Source organism: Capricornis sumatraensis, chromosome 18, assembly GCF_032405125.1.
Source record: "Capricornis sumatraensis isolate serow.1 chromosome 18, serow.2, whole genome shotgun sequence".
NCBI classification, from domain to species: domain Eukaryota; kingdom Metazoa; phylum Chordata; class Mammalia; order Artiodactyla; family Bovidae; genus Capricornis; species Capricornis sumatraensis.
In genome coordinates, this window is record NC_091086.1 from 9,542,772 (window position 1) to 9,552,031 (window position 9,260).

Genomic DNA, 9,260 nt, shown 5'->3' on the forward strand with positions numbered 1-9,260 from the left:
ACAAGCCTTTAAAAATTCACCACATTTACAAAAATAGAGTTAACCATTACTCTGTTAATTTATGTCAATACCTTCCTGGAATGGTCTGACTTCACATGCTTTGCAAAATGACCAATTTGCCAACATAATTATGATTTTTCTACAGTCATAAGAAATCATTTGCACTTATTTTAAAATATTTACACACATATACACTTAACTACAAACAAGCTTAACTCATTTAAAATACTTTCAAAGCTGCATTTTACTTAACTCTTTAGTGTTCTTGAGCTAAATAATACAAACCTAATATGGTTTAACCACCTCATGCGAAGAGTTGACTCATTGGAAAAGATCCTGATGCTGGGAGGGATTGGGGGCAGGAGGAGAAGGGGACGGCAGAGGATGAGATGGCTGGATGGCATCACCGACTCGATGCACATGAGTTTGGGTGAACTCCGGGAGTTGATGATGGACAGGGAGGCCTGGCATGTTGCGATTCATGGGGTCGCAAGAGTCGGACTCGACTGAGTGACTGAACTGAACTGAATATGTTTTAACAGGTTTCTCTGGTGGCTCAGATGATAAAGAATCTGATTGCCAATGCAAGAGAACTGGGTTTGATCCCTGGATCAGGAAGACCCCCTGGAGAAGGAAATGGCAACCCACTCCTGTATTCTTGCCTGGAGAATCTCATAGACAATAAGAGCCTGGCGGGGTACAGTCCATGAGATCCCAAAGAGTTGGACATGACTGAGTGATTAACACACACACGCACTCACATAATACGGTTTCACCCTGTACTGGATACGCTTTTTTTTTTTTTTAATTTTTACTTTATTTTACTTTACAATACTGTATTGGTTTTGCCATACATTGACATGAATCTGCCACGGGTGTACATGAGTTCCCAATCCTGAACCCCCCTCCCACCTCCCACCCCATATCATCTCTCTGGATCATCCCCATGCACCAGCCCCAAGCATCCTGTATCCTGCATCTAACAAAGACTGGCACTTCGTTTCTTACATGATAGTATACATGTTTCAATGCCATTCTCCCAAATCATCCCACCCTCTCCCTCTCCCTCAGAGTCCAAAAGTCCGTTCTATACATCTGTGTCTCTTTTGCTGTCTCGCATACAGGGTCATCATTACCATCTTTCTAAATTCCGTATATATGTGTCAGTATACTCTATTGGTGTTTTTCTTTCTGGCTTACTTCACTCTGTATAATCGGCTCCAGTTTCATCCACCTCATTAGAACTGATTCAAATGTATTCTTTTTAACGGCTGAGTAATACTCCATTGTGTATATGTACCACAGCTTTCTTATCCATTCATCTGCTGATGGACATCTAGGTTGTTTCCATGTCCTGGCTATTATAAACAGTGTTGCGATGAACATTGGGGTACATGTGTCTCTTTCAATTTTGGTTTCCTCAGTGTGTATGCCCAGCAGTGGGATTGCTGGGTCATAAGGCAGCTCTATTTGCAATTTTTTAAGGAATCTCCACACTGTTCTCCATAGCGGCTGTACTAGTTTGTATTCCCACCAACAGTGTAAGAGGATTCCCTTTTCTCCACATCCTCTCCAGCATTTATTGCTTGCAGACTTTTGGATCACAGCCATTCTGACTGGTGTGAAATGGTACCTCATTGTGGTCTTGATTTGCATTTCTCTGATAATGAGTGATGTTGAGCATCTTTTCATGTGTTTGTTAGCCATCCATATGTCTTCTTTGGAGAAATGCCTATTTAGTCCTTTGGCCCATTTTTTGATTGGGTCGTTTATTTTTCTGGAGTTGAGCTGCATAAGTTGCCTGTATATTTTTGAGATTAGTTGTTTGTCAGTTGCTTCCTTTGCTATTGTTTTCTCCCATTCAGAAGGCTGTCTTTTCACCTTACTTATAGTTTCCTTTGTTGCGCAGAAGCTTTTAATTTTAATTAGATCCCATTTGTTTATTTTTGCTTTTATTTCCAGTATTCTGGGAGGTGGGTCATGGAGGTGGGTACGTTTTTCTTTAGAGTTTTGGCAGATAATATGATACGAGACTTTGATCATGCTTAAGCAATGGAAAGCCTGTGAGACCTTTTGCAGACAAGACGGGTACATTTATCATGTATGGTATTTGCACAGGTTATATTTAGTAGATTAAGCTTTGTAACATACAGGAAAACTAAAGGGCCAACTTTGCAGATTAATATGCAGCCTTAGCAGGAAGAGTGAAGTCATATCAGTTTCCTTTAGCCAATAATAGAGTAAGTGATTTATGGACAATTCAGGATTAAATCTAGATAGGATTGATTCATTTTAAGTCCAAGAAAAGGTTACTATTATAATCAATCATAAAATACTCCCAAAAGAGAAAAAATAGAAAAGAAAATATTACCGAACATTGGAAGCTTTCAGCACAAGCTAGGACAGAAATTTTGGTGCTTAGGAGAGCAAGTTAAATCATCTATTCTTCAAGAATTTCTTGATATAAAACGTACTCCCTAACGTTGAGAAGCAACAGTTTAACACAAGTTAACTTTGTGTTTTATTTCTTACCCCATTTATTTTTGATTGGATGTTCACAAGCTAATACTTCCAAGGGCCATGTAGAGTAGTTTCGCCTGTGTAAAGGGGAACTTATGTGATTTCTGCTTTTTCCATTTAGTGCTCTTGGCATCAACATTCTTGCTTTCTCAGAACAAAAAAGAAAAACTGCTTTAATGTTAAATTGACTGATAGACCATTCTGTTTCCTTGAGATTACTGCTAATGAAAAAATACTTCATATTGAGATAGAAACTATAGAATATAAAATTTATAAAAGCTATCTGCCTTAATAGAATCATCTCAGCCATTAAATAATCATACAATGTTGGCTTGTATCAAGTGATACATAGATTGCAACAAATAGTTAAAGGGACAAGAAAATTCACATAGCTGGATTAAAGATGACTCAAGTTTTGTATTCTGGGCTGTAAGTCAGTTTCCAAGATGTTGTATCACTCACACAACAATGATATTTAATTATGTTTCAGAGAGAATTCTTAGTATACATAATTTAGTAATACAAATATTAATTAAACATGTGCATATATTTTTAATTTTATTCTCTAAATGGATAAAAATGTCCTCTGAGGAAACTCATAGAAGTTTAGGATACTTTAATGTGATTTTTAAAAAATAACAACAATAGAATTTATTGTATTCTTAGTTACTGTATTTCACTTATGAATAAAGAGTCTTTTTAGATTTTTCTCCATTATTGAAATAAAATTATAAAGCTAGTTTTGGGGTAAGGGGGAAAACAGTACAATGGCAAAAATATGTACTTTGCAGACAGAAAAAGCTTATTTAACTCTGGGCTCTACCACTTAACTATGTGACTGACCTGGGCAAGATGCTTAACATCCTTGAAGTTATGTATAGACTGAAAAAATACCTATTTTGCCAATAGGTTGTGTTAAATAAGCATTATACAAATCTTGGTATGTAAGTGTTCAAATATATATATATTTTTCTTCTCCCAACCACAAACTGAAAATGAGATCCTGGAGTAATGACTATTTTTATCCCTTATATTATAGAAAACATCTTTTGTATTTTTTGATATGTTCCTTTTCTTAAAATAGTTTTAATTGAGATATAATTCCCATACCATAAAATTCACCCATCTAAAGTGTACAATGTAATGATTTTTAGTACATTCACAGAGCTATGCATCCAGCACCAAAATTTCATTCACCACATTCAATTTTTAACTTTCATTACCCCAGTAAAGAAACCCCACTCCTCTTAGTCATCCCTCTAGCCATCTTGTCCAGACATAGACAACTGCTAACCTCCTTTCTGTCTCTGTAGGCTTTCTTATTCTGTGCTGCGCTTAGTTGCTCAGTTGCGTCCGACTCTTTGCGGCCCCATGGACTGTAGTCCGCCAGGCTCCTCTGTCCGTGGGGATTCTCCAGGCAAGAATATTGGAGTGGGCTCTCATGCTCTTTGCCAGGGGATCTTCCTGACCCAGGGACCGAACTCAAGTCTCTTATGTCTCCTGCGTTGGCAGGTAGGTTCTTTACCACTGGCACTACCTGGGAAGCCCCTAGGTTCATCCATGTTGCTGCAAATGGTACTATTCCATTATTTTTTTTTTATGGCTGAGTAATATTTCATTAATTAGAATTAGAATTAGAGTTTAAATATAATGAATATAATGAATTTGAATTAGAGTTTTCTCTGGATATATGCCCCAGAATGGGATTGCTGGATCATATGGTAACTCTATTTTTAGTTTTTTAAGGAACCTCCACACCATTCTCCATAGTGGCTGCACCAATTTACAATCCCACCAGCAGTGTAGGAAGGTTCCTTTATTTCCACACCTTCTCCCGCATGTCTTATTTGTAGACTTTTTGATGATGGCCATTCTGACTGGTGTCAGATGATACCTCATTGTAATTTTGACTTGCATTTCTCTAATAATTAGTGAGGCTGAACATCTTATCATGTGCCTGTTTGCTATCTGCATGTCTTTTTTGGAGAAATGTCTATTTAGATCTACTGCCCATCTTTGATTGGGTTGTTTGTCTTTTTGACATTGAGCTGTATGAGCTGTTTCTATATTTTGGAAACTAAGCCCATGTCAGTCACATCATTTGCAAATATTTTTTCCCATTCCATAGGTTGTCTTTTTGTTTTGTTTATTTTGCCATGCAAAACCTCTGACTTTAATTAGGCCCCACTGCTAATTTTTGGTTTTATTTCCATTACTCTAGGAGATAGATCTAAAAAAATATTGCTTTGATTTATGTCAAACGCTGTTCTGCTTATGATTTCCTCTAGGGATTTTAGAGTATTCAGTGTAGATTTAGGTCTTTAATCCATTTTGAGTTTATTTTTATATATGGTGTTAGAGAATGTTCTAATTTCATTTTTTCCCATGTAGCTATCCAGTTTTCCCAGCACCATTTATTTGAAGAGACTGTCTTTTCTCCATTGTATAGTCTTGCCTCCCTGTCATGGATTAATTGACCGTAAGTACGCCACATGTTGTAGCAATTCTGGCTGAAAATCTACACTAGTTATATGAATTTTAAAAGCCCTCAATTATTTGTGCCAATTGAATTTACACATGCACAAATTATTTATAAAAATATTTCTTTAGACACCAGAGCCATTTTTAACTTAATTATTTTTTTCTTGTAGGTCCTGTTATTTCTTTGCTCCTTAAAATACAAAGAACTTCACTTGAAATGATGTCACTTTTGCTTGTGCAGTTTCAGTCCATCCAATAGCACATCTGGAGTGGAAGAAAAAGGCAGACAAAATGTTCCTTTCTGGTGATAATAGGTTTATGTCAATGCAGGCATGTGAATTATTTGTACAGCTCACACAGTCAATATATCTGTTGACAACGTTAATGAATTCTCTCCTCCAGATTGCATTTTAAAGTGCAGGTTTGAAATATTAAAACATTTCCATTATAATCATGTCAGGCAATACAATAATATTACACTTTACATATTTAAGGTGCTAGAAGATCTGCAGGACTACTTCATGTGTACGATCTCATCAATATAACTCAGAGGCTTGAACATGGTGATAGAGAAAAATTATGTACTAGATATAGAAGGAATGTACATCAACATAATGAAGGTTATGGATGACAAACCCACAGCTAACATTATACTTAATAGTGAAAAGTTGAAAGCTTTTCCCATAAGATCAGGAATTTTAAAAAATGTCCATTCTCACCACTTTTATTCAACATAGTACTAGAAGTCCTAGTCAGACAATTAGGCAAGAAAAGAAATAAAAGACATCCAAACTGGAAAGGAAGAAGTAAAACTTACTTTATTTGTAGATGACATGATAATTTATACAGAAAACCCTAAAGACCCTACCAAGAAACTGTTCAGTTCAGTTCAGTTCAGTTCAGTTCATTCGCTCAGTCGTGTCTGACTCTTTGTGACCCCATGAACCGCAGCACGCCAGACCTCCCTGTCCATCACCAACTCCCGGAGTTCACCCAAACTCATGTGCATCGAGTTGGTGATGCCATCCAGCCATCTCATCCTCTATCGTCCCCTTCTCCTCCTGCCCCCAATCCCTAGCAGCACCAGGTTCTTTTCCAATGAGTCAACTCTTCGCATGAGGTGGCCAAAGTATTGGAGTTTCAGCCTCAGCATCAGTCCTTCCAATGAACACCCAGGACTGGTCTCCTTTAGGATGGACTGGTTGAATCTCCTTTCAGTCCAAGGGACTCTCAAGAGTCTTCTCCAACACCACAGTTCAAAAGCACCAATTCTTTGGTGCTCAGCTTTCTTCACAGTCCAACTCTCAAATCCATACATGACTACTGGAAAAACCATAGCCTTGACTAGATGGACCATTGTTGGCCAAGTAATATCTCTGCTTTTTCATATGCTATCTAGGTTGGTCATAACTTTCCTTCCAAGTAGTAAGCGTCTTTTAATTTCATGGCTGCAATCACCATCTGCAGTGATTTTGGAGCCCCCCAAAATAAAGTCTGACATTGTTTCCAATGTTTCCCCATCTATTTCCCATGAAGTGATGGGACCGGATGCCATGATCTTCGTTTCCTAAATGTTGAGCTTTAAGCCAGCTTTTTCACGCTCTTCTTTCACTTTCATCAAGAGGCTTTTTAGTTCCTCTTCACTTTCTGCCATAAGGGTGGTGTCATCTGCATATCTGAAATTATTAATATTTCTCCCGGCAATCTTGATTCCAGCTTGTGCTTCTTCCAGCCCAGTGTTTCTCATGATGTACTCTGCATATAAGTTAAATAAGCAGGGTGACAATATACAGCCTTGATGTACTCCTTTTCCTATTTGGAACCAGTCTGTTCCATGTCCAGTTCTAACTGTTGCTTCCTGACCTACATATAGGTTTTTCAAGAGGCAGGTCAGGTGGTCTGGTATTCCCATCTCTTTCAGAATTTTCCACAGTTTATTGTGACCCACACAGTCAAAGGCTTTCTGTTAGAACTAATCAATAAATTCAACAAAATTGCAGAATTCAAAGTCCATATACAAAAATGTTTTATTTCTGTAATTAACAACAAACTATAAAAAATGTTACAGAAACAATCCCACTAACAATAGCATCAAAAAGAATAAACTAGTTAGAAATAAATAACCAAGGAGCTGAAAGATCTATACATTGACAACTCTAAAATACTTATGAAAGAAACTTAAGAAGACTCAAAGAAGGAAAATATTCCATATTAATGGATTAGAAGACTTAAATTGTTTATATATCCAAACTAACCAAAGTAATCTATAGATGCAATACAATCCTTACCAAAATTTCAATGGAATTTTTCACAGAAATAGAAAAAAAAAATCCTAAAACTTGTATGGAGCCACAAAAGATCCCAAATTAACCAAAGAAATTTTGAGAAATGAGAACAAAGCTGGAAGCATCACACATCCTGATTCAAACTATATTATAAAAATATAATCAAAACAATATAGTATTGACATAAACCCAGACACATAGATCAATGGAACAGAACAGAGAGCCTGGAAATAAAGTGACACATTTATGATCAATTAATTTTTAAAAAGCCAAGAATATTCAGTGGAGAAAGGATAGTTTCTTCAATAAATGATGCTAGGGAAAATGGATATCCACAAACAAACAAATGAAACTCAACACTCATTTTCTGCGTGTTCAAAAATCAATTCAAAACAGTATACAGACTCAAATTTAAGACCTGAAACTGTAAAATTCCTAGAAAACATAGGGAGTAAGTTCCTTGACTTCAGTCTTAAAAAGGTTGTTTTGAATCTGACACCAAAAGTAAAGATAACAAAAGCAAAAATAAACAAATGGAACTATACTATACTGTACTACAGAAGCTAAAAGGCTTTCACACAGCAAAAGAAACCATCAACAAAATGAAAAGGCAACCTACAGAATGAGAGAAAATATTTGCAAATCACATATGTGATAAGGCAGTTAATATACAAAATATATAAGGAATTCATACAACTCAGTAGCAAAACCCCCAAACAATCCAATTAATGGTCAGAAGATCTGTATGGGTATCTTTCCAAAGAAGGCATACTGATGGACAACTAGTATATTAAAGATGCTCAGCACTACTAATAATCAGGTCAATGCAAATCAAAAGCACAGTGAGATATCACCTTACAACGGTTACAATGGCTGTCATTAAAAAGACAAGAAGTAAACGCTGGGAAGAATGTGGAGAAAAGGGCACTGTTGGTGGGAATGCAAATCGATGCCATCCCCTTGGAAAACGGTATGGAGAGTCCTCAAAAAAAAAAAAAAAAAAAAGAGAGAGAGAGAACTATTATGTGATCTAGTAATCCCACTTCTGGATACATATCCAAAGGAAAGAAAATTACTTTCTTGAAGATATATCTGCCTTCCTATGTTCACTGAGATATGGAAACAACTTCAGTATCCATCAATGGATAAATAAGATATATATATATATATACACATGAATATAATATATATGAATATTATTCAACTATGAGAAAGAAGAAAATCCTGTCATTTGTGACATGGTGGACCTTGAGGGCATTTTGTTAAGTTACATAAGCCAGACAGAGACAAGTACTGCATGATATTACTTTCTGTGGAATCTTTTAAAAAGTCAAACTGACAGAAACAGAGAGGTTTCCAGGGGCTTGTGGGGTGGAAGAAATAAGAAGCAGCTGGTAAAAGGATACAAGCTTTCAGAGCTGCAAGATGAATAGTGCCCTTAATAGATTCTAAAGCTGAAAAGGCAGAGTAGAACTTGGCCACTTAAGAACACAGTTCTTAGTACATCAAATAAAAATAAATAACATGACTATGTGTGGTGCATATTCAATTCAAATACTCTGTGAGATATGGTAATAAAATAAAGTAATCCAAATATGCATACAGTTGAATTCTGGGGCTAGCTGAGTACCAGTACGTATGGAGAGAGGTGCGTGCACTGGGAGGAAGAACTGGGGAGTCTAAGTTTGCTGGGGCTGTCATAACAAAACACCACAGATAATGTGGCTTAAATAACAGAAATGTGCTTTCTCACAGCTCTGGAGGCTGGAAAATCCAAGATGAAGGTCTGGCAGGGTACAGTTTCTGAACAAATGGCCCTTTTCTCACTGTGTCCTCACATGGTTGAGAAGAGGGAGAGTTATGGGGTCTGGTCCTTTTCTCAGGAGGATACTTGCCCTATTACATTAGGGCCCTACCCTTATGACTTCATTTAACCTTTATCACCTCCTCACAGGCCCTGTTCCAAACTAGTTA